Below are 25,896 nucleotides of genomic sequence, written 5' to 3'. Positions count from 1 at the left end.
CGGAACAGAACTGATAGTTTAGTACTAAACATATTATTTTTAACTACGGTACTAAAATGAAATGAAAACTAAATGTTACGTATTATTTTGAAAAATTAAAAGTTTAGGTACCAAAATGGATCAAAACCAATGATTTAGGTACTAAATATATATAATTTATCCTACTTTTTATTTTTAGATAAAATGAATTAATATATTTGGAAGGGGATTTATTAAAAGAGAACTCTAATTAGCTATTTCATTTCATTTTGGATTTCCTTCATAATTAATAAGATAAATCTGACATTTTTTATCATAATTAATAAGATAAATCTGACATTTCATTTCATTTTGGATTTCCTTCACTTAACTAAAATTCTAATTTTACAACACGTTTTCACAATCAAACAAGATCAAATAAATCATCCCAATAGTTCTCATCGTCATCATCATTACGATCATCACTCTCACGTCCACTAAAAAGCAGATTTGAGAACCCTTCGATCCATCTCAAATAATCATCCCCGTCAATAGTACTGCTGCAGGTTCCCATGTTCCATGGCTGATCCACATCCATGCATTTGGGGAACAACCCTTCATTGTTATCGTTCAAATTGCTCGACCGGAACGACCTCGTGTTATCGTTGCTGCTATCACCGTTGTTATCGTTGATTACTATTGCCTCGAGCTGCAGTCTTTTCCATGCTTTTAATATATCGAGGCAAGCGGTAATTCGTCGACTCGTTGAGTCGGGAGATGATGACGCCATTGAAGGCCTGCAGGTTGGTTGTTTTGGACTTGTTTCGACGACTCTTTTCCCAACCTAGCTTCGGCCTCGAGTCGAGCACTCTCCCATTGAGCTATGTAGTTAGGTCCGACACCTTTTTCGAGTCACTGTGGACTGAACCACTTGGTGCAGCCACTGGCCTATGAGTCGAAGGATCGATCCCTAGCATGGCTAACCTTTTTTTTATATGTGTGTTCCAGTAATTCTTGATCTCGTTATCTGTTCTTCTCGGTAGATAAGAAGCAATTGCAGACCACCTGAACAGAAGTTGCCAGCAAGAAAATCGAGATACATACATACATACATACCTACGTACCCGAACCCGAACCCGAACCCGGAAATATATACATGTAACATACATACGTACCTATTGCCTAGGAGAGCATGGAGTTGAATGATTGTGTTTTGTTCTTGTGAACTGAACTTTCCTCTCTTGATATCAGGTCTGAGATAATTAATCCATCTCAGTCTGTAACTTTTCCCGCATCTTTGAAGACCTAATCCGAATCAAAATCGAACAAAAACATAATTATAACTAAAAACTGTGTAAAGAATTTGCAAATTCCGAAAGCTTTTTGGATAGAAAATTGACCCGCTTTCTCCGGTAAAGAATTCCAGCTTCCATCGCCGTGTTTTTGGACGTAAGCCATTAGCTTTTCGTCTTCTTCGGCTGTCCAAGCGCCTCGTTTCAAGCCATTGGCATCGATGCAGCTACGAGGCCTTCCCATTTTCATGTAAAATATGATGTTAGAAACTGTTTAAGCAATGCAGAGAAGCCGGGGAATTTGATCGCTATTTATGGAAACATGAAAACTACTCCTTATTTTTGTATTATTTTGACTTTTACGACTGCTTACATATAACATTCATATTCTTTTTACCGAACATTCATACATATGTATCGTTGTCTGTTCAATTCGTATTTATGTCAACATTTGTTGTCTCTTTTTTAACAAAGTTTTTTTTATATAATTTTTTATAAATTATATTTCTCCTTCTAGTTTGGTCCATGTTTTATTTTTATTATTACTTTCCTAAATAAACCCATATCTAGTTCTATTTATTTATTTGTTTTTCTGCAGTCTTTTTGACAAAAAAATATATAATTTATGTCATTAAAGGAAAGCTGCACTGCTTTATATATGATCATTAACTTTTGCATTTCTTTTTGTGCAAACTTTGGTGAAATTCTTTATTATCTCTGAGCAGATATTATATTATAGAATCGTTTCGTGAAAGAAAAGAAGGAATTACAATAGTTATTATTTAATGCGAGTCGTTTCGTTTTTTTTATAATTATTTTCCCATTTTCTGACATTTTTTTTATTGTTGTATGATGAAATGTTGAAGTATATATAATGATCAGATTATTACGAGATTAATTACTATTAAAATTATGCTAAATATTTATTTTGTAAAAGCACTTGCCAAAAAGATAGAAAAATAAAAGACCTGTTGGATTGGGAGGAATCGAAATCATGAGTTAAAACTCGTAAAAGCTCGAAATGAATAAAAAATCTTAAACTTAACTCGAACATGAACCTTAAATACATAAAAATTTATACTGCATTTTAAAAAAAAATTAACACATAAATGTTAATATTATTAATAACTTGATTTTAAAAAAATAAAAATGTTATTATATTATATTTTTGAACTGCTTACGAGCTTTTAAAGTCAAGTATCAAATAGTTCATTTTAACTCGTTAATAACTTGAGTCAAGATCAAACTCGAATCAAATATTTATCAAATTTTAACTAAATTAATATCGAATAACTTACGAAAAGTCTAGTTTAGTTTACGGCCCTAATCATGAGCACGATGATTGAAAATGGCCAACGTTGTGAGCAGCAAATTCGAGACGTACATGGACCACCCATCATAAATGTATGGACGTCCACATTGTACGACGATTAATCGAGGTTCGTAAAAAAGTATAAATTTGTATGTTGAATTGAAGTTTAAAAATAATTGACCCAACGAATAGAGAATCATAATTATTGGACCCAACGAAAAGAAGAAGCCAACGAAACAATATAAATGGTAACTAAATGTGTGTCAGTGTGTAGGTCGCATAGTGTACTGCATTATTAAAATTATTAAAGTGTGTGTAGACACCTGTTTTTATCCGGATTTTTTATTTATTTATTTTGTTTTGTTATTATTATTATCATTATTATCATTAGGTTTATTAATTATAATTATTAATACAAATACATATTTTGTGCAGGCCAATCCCAAGGCCTAAACCCGAGCCCATATGATAACCCAACTAGGGTTTCCTTTCAAGCTTCAGCTGTCCCTCTCACCAGCCGTTGGATCTGGACCTAAATCAATGGTCCAGATCAGGAGATATTTAGGGTTTCAACCCTAATCCCCTAACTGTTCAGCCGCCGCCTTCAACTTCTCATCTCTAGCCGCCGCTCAAGCCGAGCATCCCCTCGCCGACAGCCTCTGACGCCGGCTGCCTGCATCCACAGTGACCGAAGGTCCCTCCATCAATCTATCAACAGTGAAGAACATATAAAAATCAATAAAAAAATATAATGCAAGTACAAGAGAAATCCCAAGGCATATCTAATCCTGTCATGGCCATATCTATTCATTGACAACATCAATCATCCATCAAACCAATCACAAAGATCAACATAAAAGAAGAGAGAAATATGTGATAAAGAAAACACTCGGGTTTTTCAGTAAAAAAAAAGAAAAGAGAAAGGAAAGAGGAGAGAATAGAGACCATACCTTGGTCGAGCACCGATGAAAACCGGTCGCCGGAGATGGAGAAACCGAAAGGTTTCTCCTCTGATCCACCATGATTGAGCCACTTTTAGGCCAAAGGGAGGCCAAATCCTTGCTCAGGGCCTGGAGACGCTTCGAATGGCGTTATTTTCTCTCCCTCCGGCGTCGGCGTACGACGGCGACCGCCGATCAGTGGCGGCCGGCGCGGCGGAGTCTAGCCGTTTCTAGAGAGATCTCTGGATCTCATCTCTCTCTCTGTCTCTCTCTTACTCTCTCTCTTCTCTAGGTGAAAATGAAATAGATGGCCGGTTTTGGAGTTATTTGGGCTATTTATAGCTTGTGCAAAACGGCGTCGTTTTGAGGGGACGAGTTCTGTAATTTCACGCATGGGGTAAAGGTCTGTTTAAGTCCCTGTTATTTTGTAATGTGTTATTTTAGTTATTAATGAAGTTTTAATTTCTTTTATTTTGTTCCTGTTACTTATGCTTCTTATATTTTAGTCATTACACCATTGTTTCAAATTCCTGCTAATTTTCGATTTTTACCCATAATGTATTCAGTATTCATTTTAGTCATTTATCTTTGTTGTATGACAAATACCAAATTAAGCCTGCTTGTTTTTTCTGTATTCCATTCTAGTCCTTTGTCTGTTGGTATGAAAATGGTAATTTATTTCCTACTGCTATTTATTTTTGGGATTCGTTATATTTACATTCAAGCTTAATAGTATAATAATATTTATATATTTATTACCTTGAATATTTGGATATATTTAGTATAAAAGTATATGTTATTTATATAGCACGAATATGTGTATAGTAAATATTATAACTTTAATTTCATTTCCAGTTTTATTTTGGTTTCTTTTTTTTATTTTATTTTTCTATATTCGATGAATTGATTCACTTTCCATACTTCTTGAAGCCTTCTTTTAAAATTCCCTTAAGATTTTGGTTGCATTTTACCATTTTCCGCTAATTAATTTCATTTGATTCCTAGTATAATCCTACCTTAATTCACGCATCATTTCCGTTTGAAAGCTTGCACATTACATTTATTTTAGTCTCTATATTACTATTTTATTTCTTTCATTTTACCTTTTGTGTATATATGTGTATACAATTAAGTTTATTAAATATGTTTTATATTATTTCATATATGTAAATACATTATATGCCTTATATGCATTTATATCTCTGTTAATTATGTTTTTAATTATTACATTATATATGTATGTTTATGTTGGCCGATAATAATGGTCGTATGGCATGTTGTGTACTATATACCTTACACTTATTGTTTTGTTTCGTTTCTGATTTGGTTCATGTTACTTTTATTTTTATCATATAAGTATATTTATGTATGTTTATTATCATTATTTTTCTTATTATTATTTGGTCTATGTTGTTTGTATATATTATATCATATTATTCATATATGTGTATATATATATTCATTAACTCTTGTATATTTGTATATATTGCTAATGCTTATTTGATCTTGCTTGACCTTATTTATTTATTTTATTTTATAAGATGCTCAATTCAATGTTTTATATCTCCTGTACTTGATGTTAATTTTTTTTAATATTTTATACTAATACTTTCAAGAACGTGAATTTGTAGAACGTGCGTGGAAAATATCACTTGATCGAAGTGGTATAATCCAATACGACATTCAAACAAATATGAACTTAAAATAAATCCATTTTCTTTTACTAATTAATTTATTTTAAGGGATGCAATGTGTGTGTTATTTTTAATTCACTATTTATTTCCTTTTATTCGAATGCAAACGTTGATTTTATTTATATTCGATTTGCATATTTATCAATGAGGGAATATTCTTTTATTGATAAGAAATAGTCGAATTAGCTTTCCCAATGGAGGATTACTAATTTCGATATTTCCTTTCAAGTTAAAGGATTTTCTGTAATTAATTAATTCGAAGCAAATTAATTATAATTCAATAAATGGATCATCTTTTAACTTTATATTTGATTTGTAATTTCCACCATTTACGATAACGTGTAAGCGACACAGTACCAATTTTGGGCGCTGTGGGGATGCTTATTCTTCCCCACACGTAACCGACTCCCGAACCTGTTTTAATTGAATCTTTGGTAAAAGCAGACCACTTCAGTCTTAAAAATGATTTTTTTTAAAATTGTTTTAAAAAGACATTTTTGGGTATTCGACCTACCTAATCCAAAGGTCGATGGCGACTCCTTTTCCAATTTAATCCAAATCAATCCAAAATCACCAATTTTTCCATATAAAAGTCATAATCGTTTTTTAAAATAATATTTAATTGTTTTACTTAAAAAATGGTTATGACAGCTTGGTGACTCCGCTGGGGACTTTTTTAGAGAGTCAGGCTGTATGTCGTTTACATATTGTCATCTTGGTGGAAATTATGATTTCTAGTTTTTAGTTAATTTATGATCCGTTTATTGAAATTTTTAATTGCTTCGTTTTTTTGTCGTACTAACATTTTATTTTTGGCTTTCAGATTTGTCAGGATATTATCATTTTTCCTTGTTTTGTTTTCCTTTTGGGTCGAAGGTAGGTATGTTCCTCCTCACACACATCACTCGCATTAGCATAACATAAGCTCTAGACACGAGCTTCGATCCAAATTAGTTGGGGTGAATGCTTTACTCTCGTAAGAATTTATTCTTCGTATGAGTTTTAGCAAATAACCCATGGGATACATACCTTATACCTTCGTAGGGATTTATTCCTCGTACGGGTATAAGACAGTGAATCCCCTCGAATTGAACTCGTTCCGTTTGAAACCTGTAATGGGTGAGGATCGAGGGTCTGGCAGCCCAAAGGGCACCGACATCAAGGACAATTCGAGTCCTTTTTTTCCGTTAGAGCCGAAACCAAGCATATAGTGAACCGTCGAACGATCACCCTAGGTATAGTCATACCGAACCTTTGTCCGTCAGTAGGTACCCAAAATAGGTGTACACGAAGGAGGAACGACTCTAAACCTTAACCTTTTAAATTTGTAGAATATATTTTTTTCCGAATAAAGCATGCGAACTAGATACCATGCGGTTAGGACCAATTTCTTGAAAATAGATCATTTTGGGTAGATAGCATGTCCGGGTAGGATTGTTATTTAATTGAAAGCATGTTTGGGTAGATATCATGACGGGGTAGGTGTTATATTCATCTCTGAATAACATTTTTATCCGTATAAATTATTTTACATGTACTAACTCGTTTTTCTCTTTTGTTTTTACACCTTAACTTATTTATTTTGTTTGTCATTTTTCATCCTTCTTTGCATTGCATTGCATCGTCATGCTATAATATGAAAATGTTGATCCGCAAGGGGATATCCATGAGAAAATCTTCACAAGAAGAGATAAAAATTTTCAATCAAGCAGTCACATACACAGACATGCACCGAGGGCTTAAAGAAGTTCAGAGTACAAGAATGAGACTTGCTCAAAGATCGTGCATCATTCGAGATTGATATGATAATCCATTGATCCGAGGAGTGATCCAGCAGTAGATTTTCATCTACAATCATTCTATCACTAACAATCAAGGAGTGGCATACAGACTTCAGCACTGTAGAGGCATTAATGGTGTCAGATTACAGAACGCTTTAGGGGCATCAGTTTCAAATACGAAGAGACGAAACGAAGCAGTGAGCTCAAAGATTGTGCAACATTCGAGACTAAAACGATGATCCATTGAGCCAAAGAGTAATCCAACAGTAGATTCTCATCTACAATTATTTCATCGCTATCCATCAAGGAGCGACGCACTGACTTCAGCACCGCCGGGGCATTAATGGTGTCAGATTACAGATCATTGAGGGGCATTATTTTCAAGGACGAAGATCTGAGACGAAGCAGCGATCTATTTCAGACTCAGCATCTAAGCGAAGGCATGTCTGTAAAGTAGATTGTCTTGTGATGTGAAAGCTTTCATCTCTGGTGAAAATTATTCTAAGATATTCATCGTTGGGATCAATATTTTTGCATCTGCATTTGCATCTTTGTATTTTGCATCTGCATTTCATCATTCTTAAAAACATGGAATTAATCAGTGGAGTATTCGATGAAGTGGTTCTAACCACATTGAGAATAGAAGTAAGAAGTTGAAACCATTACGACGAGAGCTTGTTCGGCTGGTTGTAGGATTGAGCCTTCCAAGATGATATGAGAAAAGAGTCCCCGTTCCTGGAGGTCCATGATGTTGATCTCGGGTACAACTACAACATAGGAAGCTTCAGTCATTCCGCTGAGAATTGTAAGACACTGAAGATCAAGATCCAGAACTTGATGAATTCAGGGCATGTACAATCGAAGAAAATTGGGGCATTGCATCTAACACTTGAACTGAGATATTGTTTTGTTTGAACTTGTTTTGTTATATCTTTTATATTTGCTTAAATATTTTTAATCTTAATACTTGAATTTATACTACCTTTTAAGGTTTAATAATGAAACGAATTTTAATCTTGAGTTCTTTGAATATCAAATGAATTACATATTCTCTTAATTCTTCAAGAATTATAGATTTTTTGACATATGGCAAGATTGGACCTATCTTATCCCATCTAAACCAAAAATAAAATCTCTTGGTTCTTTACCCTAAATAATTCATGATCACTACCAAAAGAACCAATTTTTGACATTCATTCTTTTTGAGACCTTGAAACATTGTCTTTATCTTTTTGAGACACAAAAAGTCATATCCTTACCTTTCTTTGAGCCAATAAAGTTGCACCTTCGTCTTCTTAGATGTAAAACCGAGATTTTTCTACCAATAAAACCTGAATACATTGAGTACAAGATGTTTACTTGAACATGAACCCTCTTACAACAAGACGTGGGGCATCTCGCATCAATTTTCTGAAGACGAGCATGAGCAATTGAGATATGCTGAGAGCAAGAAGCAAAAAGAAAAAATAGAATTCATTCAAAATAATTCTATCATGCATTAATTACATTTTTTTCATGTGAATAAACAATTAATCTTGAAAATCTATCCCCCTAGGGATACCTCTTCTGCAAGGACTTCTGTGTATGAGATGATGAACGGCTTTCTTTCTTTATCCCTTCACAAAAAGAGAAAATATATCCCTTGTGTCCCCCTTTGAGCCTGAATTATGATATTTTCTTCTGATTCAACCCTAACCAAGGATTACCCTCCACATTGGGGGGGCAAGGTGGAGGAAATCTGCTCGCATGAGTGAAAACCATCAATCCAGATGAAATACCGAAAGGTGAACCAAATGCCAAGTGCGAAGATCCAATAAAAAAAAGAAAAAAAACAACAAAGAAAAAAGCAAAGAAAAAAAGGACAAAGAGCACAGACAAAGAGTCTCTCGACTCAAATGACGCATTGAGCGTCAAACCATGAGATTGATCAAGCACAATCACTCCTGAATCACTTTACTCGAAGATCATAGAGCATCCAGAAAAAATGAACACATGCGAGTAGATTCAAATTAAGCAAAACAAGATCGAAGGCATCAGAGTTAATTGATCCTTGGTTCAAATACCCTTAAAACACATGTTTGGGCCTTTTATCCCTTTCTTTCATAACCCTGAACCATGACCTACATTACGTGCCTTACAAGTCCCTTCTAATCATACATGGATTTCTAAGCGGAAGAGACTATCCTCATATTTCATCCCGCCTATCAGGATTAATATTTTACTTATAAAGGTTTTCTAAAATCTTTAATGCATGATAGAGAAGAATAACAAAGGGGGGTTCAAGACGTAAAATTCTGAGTAACGTCTTGAAACCAAAGGAGGATTCGAGTTGAAAACCTGAAAGGGCGGCTTGAATATGAAGATTATTACATAGGAGACGATTGCACAAATCCCTTGATGAGGCATCACACAACATGAATGAGAACATGAGAGTTGGGAGTCAGAGAACACTTCCAATAACTGAGTACAGAAGCTACTCCATCAGATCAGAGAACATCAAATAAATGAGAATACCATACTTTTGACCAAAAATAACCACTTGAGACATTTTATCCTCTTGTCACTTAAACCATTCCTCAAAGATAGCATTGATCTTGACATTTGTCAAATAGCTATAATTTATTGAAGAATTAACAGTAATTAATTCTTTGATATACAATGAACTCTTGTTTTAGGATTTGTCAATTATGAAACCTTGAAAGGGGTAATATTTTCAAAATCTTTGATTAAACATTTTTAAAACTCTTTTGATAGATATTTTCATACTTTTGAAAATACAAGAAGAAGAAAAACGTTTTTCAAACAAGATAATCTCTCTGGAGGCATATATTGGAATTCAACGAAGATCCCTCTGAAGCTCAAGATTGAAGTTGGGGCAAGAAAAGACAAGTTTTTGGGGAAATTTTGATGGGGCAAGGAAAATAAATTGTCTCAGTTTGAGGTTTGCAAGAGTACACCTGGTGGAAATGAAGACAAAATAAATCAAAGATAGAGTGAAGAATGCTCTCGTAACTATTCTCCTTCCAAATCGAGAAAGCATATATCAATGCATACATACATCAACACATATATACATATTACATGAGTTTGCATCGTTGTATCAAACATTTATCATCATGTGCATTAAAGACATTTATCTCATCACTTGAGGACAAATTCAATAAAAAAAATCAAATAAATTTCATCTTGACATCCATCATAACATCCAAGATAGTCAGTCAAAAATACATCATTTTGATCTCTCAGGAAATCAAAGCTCAGAAATGACCAGATATCTCTAACTTGAAGAAGCAATGATTTGACTTCTTGAAGTCAACAATCAAGACATTTCCTCAACATACAGGAACAAGAAGACTATCTATCACCTTTGAGGTTTTTTTTATTGAAGTAAAATTCGGTCTCATATGAGACATTTTTCCACAAATTTTGAGATTTTTCTAAAAACAAATTTTGTCTCGCTTGAGACAATTTCTTTCAAAACAAATTTCGTCTCGTTTGAGACATTTTTCTTTTGAGAATAAAAATTTCAAATTTGTTTTCATATTAAACAAAGTTGATCTCACTTGAGATCGTTTTCTCAAAAACAAATGTTGTCTCGCTTGAGACAATTTCTCTAAAAACAATTTTTGTGTCGTTTGAGACAATTTCTCTAAAAACAAATGTTGTCTCACTTGAGACAATTTTCCAAATTATGAATTTGTTTCACTTGAAACAAACATCATCTTTGAGTCATTTATTTTGAAACAAATGATCTTTGAGTTTATTTCTTTTGAAACAAAACTTTGTCTCTTGAGACGGATTTTCTTGAAAAATCTTTGAGTTTGTTTCACTTAAAACAAAATGAAAAAATCTTTGAGTATGTTTCTTTGGAAACAAAATTTTGTCTCTTTTGAGACAGTTCCTTTTGAAGAAAAATCTTTAAGTCTGTTTTTATGAAAACAAAGGTTTGTCTCTTTTGAGACAATTTCTCTTAAAGCAAACATCTGTGGACATGTTTCCCTTGAAACAAAACCCAATTTTGATTATTTTTCTTTTGAAACAAAGTTTTGTCTCTCTTGAGACAGTTTTTCAAAAAATAAATCTTTGACTTTGTTTCTTTTAACAAAATCATATTTGAGTCTATTTTTGTTAAAACAAATTTTGTCTCTCTCGAGACAGTTTCTAATGAAAAACCAACATTTGAGATTGTTTCCTTTGAAACAAATTTCGTCTCACTTAAGATGTAATCCATCTTTGAGTTTGTTTCTTTTGAAACAAAATTTTATATCTTAATGACAATTTCTTTTGAGAAAAAAATCTTTGAGTTTGTTTCCTTTGAAACAAACTTTTGTCTCTCGAGACAATTTCTTTTGAAAATACCCACCTTCGAGATCGTTTCTATTAAAACAAATTTTGTCTCCCTTAAGGCAGTTTCTCTAAAAATACAAAATCTTTAAGTTTGTTTCTCTTGAAATAAAACTATCTTTGAGTCGTTTCCCTTGAAACAAATTTTGTCTCTTGAAACATTTTCCCTTAAAACAAGAACATCTTTGAGTTTGTTTCTCTGGAAACAAGGTTTTCTCCCTTAACATAATTTCTTTTGAAGAAAAATCTTTGAGTCTGTTTCTTTGGAAACAAAATTTTGTCTCACTAAGATACAATTTTCTGAAAAACAAAGTTTTGTCTCTTATGACAATGTCTTTTCAAAAAAATCTTTGAATTGAATCTCTTTCTTTGGAAACAAAATTTTGTTTCTCTCGAGACAGTTTCTTTGAGAAAAATCTTTGAGTTTGTTTCTTTGGAAACAAAATTTACCATCTTTGAATCTGTTTCCCTTGAAACAAAACAAACATCTTTGAGATCGTTTCCCTTGAAATGAATTTTGTCTCATTTGAGACAATTTCCCATGAAACACCGATCTTTGAGAACGTTTCCCTTAAAAACAAATTTTGTCTCGCTTGAGACAATTCCCTTTAAATGCCATCTTTGGGTTGTTTCCTTTGAAACGAATTTTGTCTCTTTCGAGACAGTTGCTTTGGAAAAACTTATCTTTGAGTTTATTTCACTTGAAACAAAGCAAATATCTTTGAGATCGTTTCTCTTGAAACGAATTTTGTCTCCCTTGAGACAATTTTTATCAAAATCCAATTTTTGAGTTTGTTTCTATTGAAACACATCTTTGAGTTGGTCTCCTTTGAAATCATTATCCCTAAAGATGGCTAGAACTCTTCATCACGTATAAGTCGTGTCATCTCCTGACCAGATCTCTTTATCACGCAGGAGTCGTGTCACCCCTAGATAACCAGAAGTCCTCATCACGTGGGAACCGTGTTATCGCCCTTCCTAAAGATGGCCAGAACTCTTCATCACGTATGAGTCGTGTCATCCCCCGACCAGATCTCCTCATCGCGTAGGAGCCGTGTCACCCCTAGATAACCAACCGTCCTCATCGCGTAGGAATCGAGTTATCACCCTTCCTAAAAATGGCCAAGAACTCTTCATCACGTGTGAGCAGTGTCATCTCTCGACCAGAGTTCCTCATCACGTAGGAACCATGTCACCCTTAGATGACCCAAACTCTTCATCACGTATGAGCAGTGTCGTCCCCAACAACCAACATTATCCAATTTTTAAGCATAAAAGATAGAGAACCAGACAAAAACGTGATGTCTTGTTGTCTTTGCCCTATTCTTGTTAACACAAGAATGTGCAAAGAGGGGCAACTGTAGACACCCGTTTTTGTCCGGGTTTTTTATTTATTTATTTTGTTTTGTTATTATTATTATCATTATTATCATTAGGTTTATTAATTATAATTATTAATACAAATACATATTTTGTGCAGGCCAATCCCAAGGCCCAAACCCGAGCCCATATGATAACCCAACTAGGGTTTCCTTTCAAGCTTCAGCTGTCCCTCTCACCAGCCGTTGGATCTGGACCTAAATCAATGGTCCAGATCAGGAGATATTTAGGGTTTCAACCCTAATCCCCTAACTGTTCAGCCGCCGCCTTCAACTTCTCATCTCTAGCCGCCGCTCAAGCCGAGCATCCCCTCGCCGATAGCCTCTGACGCCGGCTGCCTGCATCCACAGTGACCGAAGGTCCCTCCATCAATCTATCAACAGTGAAGAACATATAAAAATCAATAAAAAATATAATGCAAGTACAAGAGAAATCCCAAGGCATATCTAATCCTGTCATGGCCATATCTATTCATTGACAACATCAATCATCCATCAAACCAATCACAAAGATCAACATAAAAGAAGAGAGAAATATGTGATAAAGAAAACACTCGGGTTTTTCAGTAAAAAAAAAAGAAAAGAGAAAGGAAAGAGGAGAGAATAGAGACCATACCTTGGTCGAGCACCGATGAAAACCGGTCGCCGGAGATGGAGAAACCGAAAGGTTTCTCCTCTGATCCACCATGATTGAGCCACTTTTAGGCCAAAGGGAGGCCAAATCCTTGCTCAGGGCCTGGAGACGCTTCGAATGGCGTTATTTTCTCTCCCTCCGGCGTCGGCGTACGACGGCGACCGCCGATCAGTGGCGGCCGGCGCGGCGGAGTCTAGCCGTTTCTAGAGAGATCTTTGGATCTCATCTCTCTCTCTGTCTCTCTCTTACTCTCTCTCTTCTCTAGGTGAAAATGAAATAGATGGCCGGTTTTGGAGTTATTTGGGCTATTTATAGCTTGTGCAAAACGGCGTCGTTTTGAGGGGACGAGTTCTGTAATTTCACGCATGGGGTAAAGGTCTTTTTAAGTCCCTGTTATTTTGTAATGTGTTATTTTAGTTATTAATGAAGTTTTAATTTCTTTTATTTTGTTCCTGTTACTTATGCTTCTTATATTTTAGTCATTACACCATTGTTTCAAATTCCTGCTAATTTTCGATTTTTACCCATAATGTATTCAGTATTCATTTTAGTCATTTATCTTTGTTGTATGACAAATACCAAATTAAGCCTGCTTGTTTTCTCTGTATTCCATTCTAGTCTGTTGGTATGAAAATGGTAATTTATTTCCTACTGCTATTTATTTTTGGGATTCGTTATATTTACATTCAAGCTTAATAGTTTAATAATATTTATATATTTATTACCTTGAATATTTGGATATATTTAGTATAAAAGTATATGTTATTTATATAGCACGAATATGTGTATAGTAAATATTATAACTTTAATTTCATTTCCAGTTTTATTTTGGTTTCTTTTTTTTTATTTTATTTTTCTATATTCGATGAATTGATTCACTTTCCATACTTCTTGAAGCCTTCTTTTAAAATTCCCTTAAGATTTTGGTTGCATTTTACCATTTTCCGCTAATTAATTTCATTTGATTCCTAGTATAATCCTACCTTAATTCACGCATCATTTCCGTTTGAAAGCTTGCACATTACATTTATTTTAGTCTCTATATTACTATTTTATTTCTTTCATTTTACCTTTTGTGTATATATGTGTATACAATTATGTTTATTAAATATGTTTTATATTATTTCATATATGTAAATATATTATATGCCTTATATGCATTTATATCTCTGTTAATTATGTTTTAATTATTACATTATATATGTATGTTTATGTTGGCCGATAATAATGGTCGTATGGCATGTTGTGTACTATATACCTTACACTTATTGTTTTGTTTCGTTTCTGATTTGGTTCATGTTACTTTTATTTTTATCATATAAGTATATTTATGTATGTTTATTATCATTATTATTCTTATTATTATTTGGTCTATGTTGTTTGTATATATTATATCATATTATTCATATATGTGTATATATATATATTCATTAACTCTTGTATATTTGTATATATTGCTAATGCTTATTTGATCTTGCTTGACCTTATTTATTTATTTTATTTTATAAGATGCTCAATTCAATGTTTTATATCTCCTGTACTTGATGTTAATTTTTTTAATATTTTATACTAATACTTTCAAGAACGTGAATTTGTAGAACGTGCGTGGAAAATATCACTTGATCGAAGTGGTATAATCTAATACGACATTCAAACAAATATGAACTTAAAATAAATCCATTTTCTTTTACTAATTAATTTATTTTAATGATGCAATGTGTGTGTTATTTTTAATTCACTATTTATTTCCTTTTATTCGAATGCAAACGTTGATTTTATTTATATTCGATTTACATATTTATCAATGAGGGAATATTCTTTTATTGATGAGAAATAGTCGAATTAGCTTTCCCAATGGAGGATTACTAATTTCGATATTTCCTTTCAAGTTAAAGGATTTTCTGTAATTAATTAATTCGAAGCAAATTAATTATAATTCAATAAATGGATCATCTTTTAACTTTATATTCGATTTGTAATTTCCACCATTTACGATAACGTGTAAGCGACACAGTACCAATTTTGGGCGCTGTGGGGGTGCTTATTCTTCCCCACACGTAACCGACTCCCGAACCTGTTTTAATTGAATCTTTGGTAAAAGCAGACCACTTCAATCTTAAAAATGATTTTTTTTTAAAATTGTTTTAAAAAGACATTTTTGGGTATTCGACCTACCTAATCCAAAGGTCGATGGCGACTGCTTTTCCAATTTAATCCAAATCAATCCAAAATCACCAATTTTTCCATATAAAAGTCATAATCGTTTTTTAAAATAATATTTAATTGTTTTACTTAAAAAATGGTTATGACAATGTGTGTATAATAGAATGAGCGGATAAGCGTAATGTGCGAAACCTAATAAACGGTTAAGGAAATGTATTATTGGTTTTATTATTTTTTTAATAAAATCAGTAAAAAATTATCAGAAACATTATTATTTCTATCGAAAATGTTATTATTAGACGTTTTACCGGGTTTGGTAATATATCCGGTATAAAAAAATAATATTTTAGGTAGCGCTTTACCGGATATATTACCAAGCTCGTTAAAGTGCTCAATAATATTTCCGGTAATTTTTTTATCGCTTTTGTTAAAAAAAATAACAAAACTTGTAGCACCTTTCCTTAACTGTATATTAAGGTCGTTGTACGGTAAAACTTCATAGAACGAGCCTATTATATAGTTACGATGCTCGTCGCACATTGTAGTACATTATCAAAGTAACACGTCAAAATATATCATTAATTAAATTACTTTTATTAAATAAATGTTAAAAGGGTAAATTGTACGTTTAGTATTTACACTATTATTTTTATTTCGTTTTAGTACCTAAATTTTATTTTTCAAAACATATTAATTTTTGTTTAATTTTTACATCACCTTTCTATTTCTCTGTTAGTATTTTTTTAATTAATTTTATTCAACCAATTAAGTAGTGACGCATGTCACCAACAATGAGATAAAATAAAAGAAATTTCTCTGTTTGTACTTAATTTTTTTTATTCGAGTCGAATTTAATAAATTTGAGTCAATTTATTCGAGTTTCTAAACTAATTTTATTATAATTATCAAATAAGATATATATATTTTTCTTTCTCTAATCATATAAGATATATATTTCATATTCTTTTCGCATCATAATATTATTTAATATATCAAATATAATCTAAAATTATCAAATATATTCAAAATATTATATTTTTCTTTATTTTGAGGGTAAAATATTGATAAGAACATAAAAGAGTCAAGGAATTGATGGGAATAAAAAATTTGCAAAAAAATTGTAGTCAAGAGAGCAAATTGAGTAAAATGTAATGTTAAGGGTCTAAATAAAAAAGAGATTACATTATAGAAAAAAGAATTGAAGTTACATATGTATTCTATAGTGGTATACGAGCATGTGGTTCAAATTTGGTAAAAAAACAAACTTAAAACAAATGATGAATTGAAAAGATAAGAAAATTATAAAATTTGAGGGATTAAATTGAAAAACAAACTTGTTATCAAAAAGATGAATTGAAAGTACATAAATATTCTACAATGGTTTAGGAACATGTAGTTTAAATTTAATAAAAAAAATAGACTTAAAATAAATGAGGAATTAAAGGAATAATGAAATTAGGTACTAAACCGTAAAACTATCAAAATACATAGTCATATTTTTTATATTCCGAGTAACTCGAAATTTCAAATTTTCAACTCGACTTGAACTCAGAAAACGAATCAACATTTTGAGTTAACTCGAACAACTCACAATTAAAAATTAATTTTTTGAAACAAGTCGAGTTTTATTCACTTCTAATTAATATGTTTTGGTGTAGGTTTCAAAGCTCGAGTTGGACTTTGTCTAGGCATAGGGCCTAGATATAAATCATTTCTATAAGGGCCCGATGATGGCAAGGCAAATTAAACGTTAGATTTAGGGACGGATACATATTTTACACCACATGATTAAATTTTAAATTTTTAAAAGGAGAATAATTAAAAAAACTTTAAGAGAGAAAAAGTAAATTATTATTAAAATTTATGATGAAATTTAAAATACACAATAATTTAAAATATTAAGAGACGATTGTTTGAATATCTTTTTTATTAATAATTTTTTATTAAGTTAAAATAACTTCAAAATAGTATCGGTGCTAAATATGTTTTAATTATTTTATAATGACGGCTCAATCTGAATCATCCTATTATAGATGTTGATGCTCAAATCCGTCTCTTTAGAAACAATAATAATTCTTTTAAGTTAAAGTGATTACAAAGTAGTTTCTGTTTTAAATATTCTCAATCGTCTGACAATTAAAGTTTAATCACCATACTGCAGTTGTTGGTGTTTAAACTCATGACCTCTAGGAATAACAATAATTCTTTTAACTACCGATATAAGTTGATTATTGTATTATTAGAAATTAATGATTGAAATTAAAGCCAAATGAAAACTGAATTTTTAAAGGCTGATAGCTAGCTTAGTTCTAGATCTATTATATATGATGTGATATTCATGCACGCTTCTAAATAATTATTGCTCGTTTGGGATGTAGATTCATCATTTATTTCTACATAGTCAAATCTATCAAATTAGCTTTTCCCTTTAGAGATCTATGAAATATCTTCACATCTCTATCCTTCTTCTTTTCTTTTCATTGATATAGACATAATTAACAGTATTAAATTCTTTGATTTTATAAATATAAAAAATATAAAAATATTAAATATTTAAATTTAAATTTTAAAAAGATACAATATCTTAATCTAATTAATATTTAAATTTGAAAATTGTAAATTACATATTTTGTCACCACATAATATTCAATTTTGTTTCATTCACCTAATTATTTTTTAAATGATATAAAATTATTTTTTGATCATGTTTCAGTAATTTATTGTTAAAAAATTAACGATGACACTCATATTATTATTATTTTTTAATAGATATAATGCGGTGGATGTTCTTGAGACATTATCTTACACGTGTATAATACTTTTTGGGCAAAATGGAGTTGTAATAGAGAGAGGCCTCAAGCTTTACCATTTTCCCAATACCTTATTGGCAGTTGTTTGAGAAATTTTAATTGAATATAAATATTATATTTGTAAATTAAAAAATAAAGAATAATTCAAAAGGGGTCTCCATCTTATCCCAAATAGGTCATGGGAAGAATTTTGAGTTGATTTTTTTGCTCGAAATAGACATCTTCCAATGATCTCAAAACATAACAATCTACATAAAATCTAATGAAGATTTAGTACAAGTCACACTTGCTTTTGTTCGATATCGAGTTTAATTATTATATTCAATTTGTAATGATAATATAATTAATAATCATATATTAATTATGTTTATAAATTAAATCCTATAGACGTGGCTATTCGACCTTAAGATATTTACGTAAAATAATATTTTTTTGGCGAAAATATAACTTTTGTCTTTGTAGTAGACCTAATTTATCACTTTCGCTCGTATCATATTTTCGCATCGATTTAGACCTAATTTAGGTCTTATATTTTAAAACTTAAGTTAGAGTTTAGAGTTTAGGTTTTAGAGAATACGGGCATGTTTAGGGTTTATAATTTAGAGTTTTAAGTTAGGGATAGAGTATAGAGGATACAATTGAGCAACTTCGAGAACTAAATTGATGCGAAAATATGATATGAACAAACGTGATCAACTGTATTTACTAATAGTCCAAACTTACCCTTTTACCTATATTTTTTTACTGATGAGATCCTTTATGTGTTCATTAATTTTCAATATTGTTTTGGCTATGAATTTTGTGGTTACACTAATATGATAGAGTGAATGTTATTATTTAGCTGGAAAAAATCATATTTTCTTTTATTGTTTTGACTTTGTATTGTGGGATGAAAAGGTTGGAAATAGGAGGTAAAGGGAAATGATAAGGTTGCAAAACTTCGAAGTTTTGACTCGAAAATTGAATTTTTTATTTGATTTAGTTAAAAAAATCGATTCAAATTAACTTCAAGTTATACTTTCATAAGATCGATTCGATTCGAAAAAATTTAAGTTCAAATTGAGTTGTATTTTACAACTCGTATAAATTAAATTTTTTAGTAATATAGTGGATTGATTTTTAAGTTTAAGTTGAGTCTTTCGATTTTGTATGATATATGTATTTCACATATGAAAAAATTAAAGAAATATATGGTTATAGAAAGTCATTTAAATTTAAATAAAATAATATTATAAATATTTACCATTAAATTTAAACAGAAACTTGAAAAATTGACTTAAGTCGACTCGACTCGAAAAAAATCAAGTCAACTCTGAGTTATAAAATAAGATTCATCAACTCGAATAACTCATAATTTTTTATTCGACTAGATCGAATACTCACCCCTAATTAAGTGATCTGAATTTTATTTTTTATTTGTTTGATTCTTGATTTGAGAAGTGAAAATTTTTACTCGATTCATTCAATCATCTATAATATTTTATTCGTATTAAAATTTAAACTACAATTTCATAATTTGGAAAACAATATTTATTGTGGCAAAAAATATTATTATTTTAAAAAATCAGATTTTATTTAAAAAATAAGTCGAGTTCATGTCAAATGAAATCACTCCTAAACTCAATTGACATCAGATTTCGAGTGGATGATATATATTTGTAAATTGAGTCGACAAAAAACAGAGGTGAAACACAATGAATATTAGTGGGGCCATGATCCCCAAAAAATTTGAAAAAACATAATTTTGACTCTTAAATTTTTAAAAAAAATTAATTTGGCTCCATAAAATTTTTAGGAATTCAAATTAAGCTTTTAATTTTTGAATGTTCTTAATTAAATCACTCTCATAATTTTTAAAAATTCTCATTAAGCCTCTCAAAATTTTAAAAATTATAGTTAAACCCCAATGCTTTGTTTTGGGAAAAATGTAAATTGAATCATTCAAAAAAAATTTTGAAAATTTTAATTTTAACCTCTAAAGTTTTTAAAATTTTAAGTTAGTCTCCCTCAAACTCTATCACCAAGTTCCGCTACTGCCAAAAAATCGACCCAACCCAAAACATTCCCATCCCAAGCTGTGGCCTAAAACGCAATTGGAAAATGATTATGAAACCGTTCATTTTATTGCGCACCTTTGCCACCAGCAACAAAAGCAATAATATTGTGGCACCATAATATAAATACATGATACATCCCAATCCTTTCTCTTTCTCGCTTACCTCTCATCATTTGTTTTATGGTGCGTACTTTCTTGTCATGTATCTTCCAAAGTGAAAAAGAAATCAAAATTAAATATCAAAAACAATTTATTATATCTATTTAAGAATCAAATTATTCATTTAATCTAATATATATTTATTTATTGTGAATTTAAATAATAGATTTTATATTTCTTACTTATAACTCAACACCTATAATCTTTTTCCTTTCTCATAATTTCCTCTCCTTTTTTAATGCTGATGATCAGCATTGTAAAGCAAAGCAAAATCCAAAAATTCAATCTCTCTATTCATGTTAGGCATTTATCTTTATGTGGTATACATGCATGAATCTAGCTAGACTAAACCATGGTAAAACAATTATTTACATTTCATCTTATTTTTAGAAGATTTCACACCCCGCGTTTCATAAAACTTACCTTTCCATAGATAAGTTCCATTATTATATAACTTTTCTCTTAATTAATTATTTCATGTCTGAATATTCTTGCTATCCCAATTTCTTAGGATTTTCTAAGCTCAATTTGAACAACCGAAATTTGTACAATGGGTGAAATGGCAAAAATTATTTAGGGAATAAGGAGAAAGAAAAGATAGATAATAGGCACATCGAATTATAGTTGTTTGATGAGTGTTCAGAATAGTTAATCTTTGCTCGTTATTTCTTCGATTTTGTGGAGTTATTGCTGTTGATTTGGTTGTGTTGTGCATATTTTCGTGCAAGTCCTTACTTTCCAGAATTAGTGATAAAACAGGCGAATTCTGCATTTTTTTTATTATTTGGTCACGGCTGGAGACAGGGCACGACTCTGGGCACAACGCGGTCTGACGTGGCAGTTTCTAGAAGGTCCAGTCAGCGGCGGTTTCTAGAAGACTTCATCCTCACGCCTTCTGGAAGATTGACGAGTAGAGTTGCATTAGGAGACTAGTTTAAGTTTGAATTTAAATTTAAAAACAATTATCTTTTGTATTATTTTATTATTTTCTTTGCTTATCCTTTAGGCTTCGAGAGGCTATAAATACCCACTTGAGGTAAGCCTAAACTCATCACTCAAATTACATTCTTCTTTTTCTCTCTAGTTTTATTAAAGTTTTCTCTTTTTACTTTTCAAGTTTTTCCCTTTTTTTCTTTTATTTTCAAGTTTTGTTTTCAAAATGCTAAGTATGACTTTTGTCATGCTGAGCTAAACTTTTCAAAAGCCGAGAGCTGTCGCGATGATTAAATTCCAACGGGAGAATTGAAACGGTCCCTTAATATCTTCGGAATATCTCTCTCAATCTCTACGCTTATTTTTCAAAATCAAAACAGTTTTCAAAATCAAAGATTGACTTTGGTCAAGAGGTTGTTGCGATTAAATATGTGGGAGGAAGATTCGGCTTATAGAAAGTAATTCGACTTCCTGGGAGTACACTTGGCGAGATAGTTTCCCCAAGAGGGAATTGAGATCGGAATTGACAGTTATAGAAGCAACAATCCGAGTCGGACGCTACGAACTTAAACGATAATTGATCTACGACAATTGATGTCGTTAGAATCAATTATCGAAGCCGGAATCAAAGATTGCCTTGGGTGTTCGGTATACAAGATAGAGTCACGGGGATAGTCCTTGTAGACAAAGTAACCGACATGAATCCCGAAGAGAAAATCTTATTCGATGATCATAAGGAAATTGAATCAAAGCGAAGCTTGAGGCGATTTTTACCATATTTATTCACAATCTTCATCATCCTATTTTTACTTTAATTGCTTTAATTTATTTACTCATTTTTACTATTTAAATCTCATATTGCAAACCCCTCCCATTTTACTATTTTTCGCCTGGTTAAAAACCATTCAAACATAAATTTGTGATTTTCTAAGTCCTTGAGGATTCGACCCTTATTTCTCTATACTACGTATTTCCTTATTTATTAATTGAGAAAAAGGAATTTATTTTGACACCGAAAAGACAGCTGTCAAATTGGTGCCGTTGTCGAGGACTTTGCCAAAGTTACTAATTTTTGTTTGCTTTTGATTTATGACCAGGACTAATCCGGGCACATTGGTGGAGTACGACCCGGAGATCGAAACTAAAGCTAGGAGACTCCACACACAGACACTTCGGGAAAGAATGAGACAACAATCAAATCTAGAAGAAGAATCAAATTCAGGTAATACAAATCCGATGGCTGAACTTACTATTCAGGAGTTAACCGCGACACCTACTGAACAAGTGCCTTTGAGCATTGATTTTCCCCAAGGCGAAACTCCATACCAGTTGAAAACTGGCCTTATTCATCTCCTCCCTATATTCCGTGAATTGCCAAACGAGGATCCACACAAACATCTCAAGGAATTCCACATGGTCTGCTCCAGCATGATGCCACAGGGAGTAACCGAGGACCAAATAAAACTTAGAGCCTTTCCTTTTTACTTAGCCGATTCGGCTAAAGATTGGTTATTTTATATTCCTCCTAATTCTGTTACTACATGGGCTCAAATGACTCGTCTTTTTCTTGACAGGTTTTTCCCTGCGGTAAAAGTAAGTAAATTACGAAGGAGAATGCTTGGAATCAAGCAGCTTGATGGAGAGTCACTCTACGACTACTGGGAGCTATTTAAGAAGTTATGTTCTAGTTTCTCACAACATGGGTTAACTGAACAAACACTCTTTCAATACTTTTATGAAGGATTTTCTCCCCTAGAAATAAAGATGATCGATGCAGCCAGCGGTGGAGCCTTGGTGAATATGACTCCTACTGAGGCTAGGGACTTAATATCGACAATTGTTGAAAATTCTCAACAATTTCGCACAAGTAATGAAACTTCTCGAAGGGTTCATGAGATAAGTTCATATTCCTTAGAAAATAAAATTGATAAGCTAACTGAAGTCGTAAACTCTCTTGTTTCAGGAAAGATAGGGCAAAACTGAGTATGTGGAATATGTGCATTGCCTGATCATCCGACAGACGGTTGTCCACTGATTCATGATGACGCAACAGCTCAAGTCAATGCAGTCGGGAATTTCTCGGGATCTCCCCAAAGAGCTTATAATCCCTACGGCAATACATACAACCCAGGATGGAGGGATCATCCAAATTTTAGCTATGCTAAGAACCCAAGACCAAATCAAAGCTATCAATCGAGACCACCTCTACCACAAAAATAGCCGCAGAAGACATCACTAGAATCAATTATCGAGAGGTTAGCGCTTTCTTAGGAAAAGTTTCAGAATCGCACCGAAGCTCACTTACAAGAGTTAGACAAACAAATGAGCCAACTGGCTCAAACCGTAAGTCGCATGGAATCACAAGGTAAGCTTCCGTCTCAAACTGAAGTAAACCCGATGGAGAACGTCAATGCCATCACTCTTTGGAGTGGTACCACCTATTCCATCAAACTAAGCATCCCAAAAAAAGAAGAAGACTGTTTACACAGGATCCTAGAAAGAGAATGATGAAGAACAAATGGACGATCTGACACCATCTCCTTATGACGTGCCACTACCTTTTCCATCAAGGTTAGTAAAAAAGGATAAAAAAGCCGAGAAAAATGAAATATTAGACGTACTTCTTAAGGTGGAAGTTAGCATACCTCTCCTTGAGGTTATCCAGAAAGTTCCAAGGTATTGCCGGTTTTTGAAGGATCTTTGTACGACTAAAAGGAAACTTACTGGGGTCGAGAAAGTGGATTTAGGTGCGAACGTCTCATCAGTTTTCCAACGACCGCTTCTACCGAAGTATAAAGACCAATGTATGTTTTCAATACCTTGTAAAATTGGTGAGATTAAAATCAAGCGAGCTATGTGCGATCTAGGTGCCTCTATCAATGTAATGTCTCTCTCCATCTATAATTTAATTTCCACCAAGCCTTTGAAGGAGACGAGAGTTACACTTCAGCTAGCCGACAAATCAATTATTTATCTTGAAGAACTCATAGAAAATGTTCTAGTAGAGGTAGAAAAATTAATTTTTCCTACGGATTTTTATATGATTGATATGGAAAATGATCGTAGCAACATTGGTTCTGAAATCCTCCTCGGTCGTCCCTTTCTAAGCACGGCAAATGCAAAAATTGACGTTCGAAGCGGTATTCTTACTATAGAATTCAACGGTGAGATCATAAAGTTTGATGTTTATAAAGCAATGAGATATCCGGATAACGTGCATAGTATTAATTTTGTTGGCATAATTAAACCTGTTGATGATGAATCTAACTTTGTTGATTATTTATGCAAGGAATCAGATGATAAAAAAGATGACATAAGGGAGTTGAAAATATTTCATTTGTTGATTTGAATTTGATCTTAACTCCTTTAAACACTAAAGATTCACTTTCCCTTTTGTAGGCACCAAAAATTATGTCGAAACCATCGAGGAATCGTTTGAATAAATCAATTTTTGGTAAAAAAATGTTATTTTGACGAACATCCTTTTCGACAAGAATTTTAATTTGGGAAAAATCCGAAGAAATCTTTATGAGAATTTTCGAATTTCTCATAAAGAATTTCTTAGTTGGAAAAAGCAAATGAAGTGGAAGTGTCTGTCACGAAACATATAGTCTGAATCAGGTCGTCGAGCTAACGACGTTAAACAAAAGCGCTTCATGGGAGGCAACCCATTGTTTTCAATTCCGTTATATTTTTATTTTTATCTTTACTTTTGTTTCATTTTATTCATTCAAGCATGTTTAATTTAATTTTTATTTTTATTTTTGCAGGAACCGAATAATTTTATTCAAACTTAAACGACGAAGAATTGCAGAAATTCTGACATTGAGAGTTTCTTTACCCCAAACACATTGAGTGATTTGAGTGAATCCCGGTAAGGTGTTGAGTTATGAGCATTGAGATTAATGAATGAATGGATATTACAATTGCACTTGACTTGCTCCAATTGGTGATGTTCAATTGATTGATTTCTTGACTTAAATAGTTATTGTGGTCTCTACCTTGCTTCCTTGAATGTGAAACTTGACAAAAGAACGTTTAATGAAGTTTTTGACTGATTTGGTTAATCATACTTGAGGACAAGCATGAGATAAGTGAAGGGGAATTTGATGAGTGTTCAGAATAGTTAATCTTTGCTCATTATTTCTTCCATTTTGTGGAGTTATTTCTGTTAATTTGGTTGTGTTACACTTATTTTCGTGCAGGTCCTTACTTTCCAGAATTAGTGATAAAACGGGCGAATTCTGCATTTTTTTATTATTTGGTCATGGCTGGAGACATGGGCATGACTCTGGGCATGACGCGGTCTGACGTGGCAGTTTCTAGAAGATCCAGTCAGTGGCGGTTTCTAGAAGACTTCATCCGCACGTATTCTGGAAGATTGACGAGTAGAGTTGCATTAGGAGACTAGTTTAAGTTTGAATTTAAATTTAAAAACAA

At 32.3% G+C, this 25,896-nt stretch overlaps 1 pseudogene; it reads right to left on the bottom strand.

Moving 5' to 3' along the window:
• Positions 1-382: 382 nt before the first annotated feature.
• LOC120159686 lies at positions 383-1,494 on the bottom strand (annotated as a pseudogene).
• Between the last annotated feature and the right edge of the window lie 24,402 nt (positions 1,495-25,896).

Source organism: Hibiscus syriacus, unplaced genomic scaffold (genome assembly GCF_006381635.1).
Source record: "Hibiscus syriacus cultivar Baekdansim isolate YM2019G1 unplaced genomic scaffold, ASM638163v2 tig00002847_pilon, whole genome shotgun sequence".
NCBI classification, from domain to species: domain Eukaryota; kingdom Viridiplantae; phylum Streptophyta; class Magnoliopsida; order Malvales; family Malvaceae; genus Hibiscus; species Hibiscus syriacus.
Note: the sequence above shows the minus strand (reverse complement) of the source record. Positions and strands in the feature narration are given on the sequence as shown.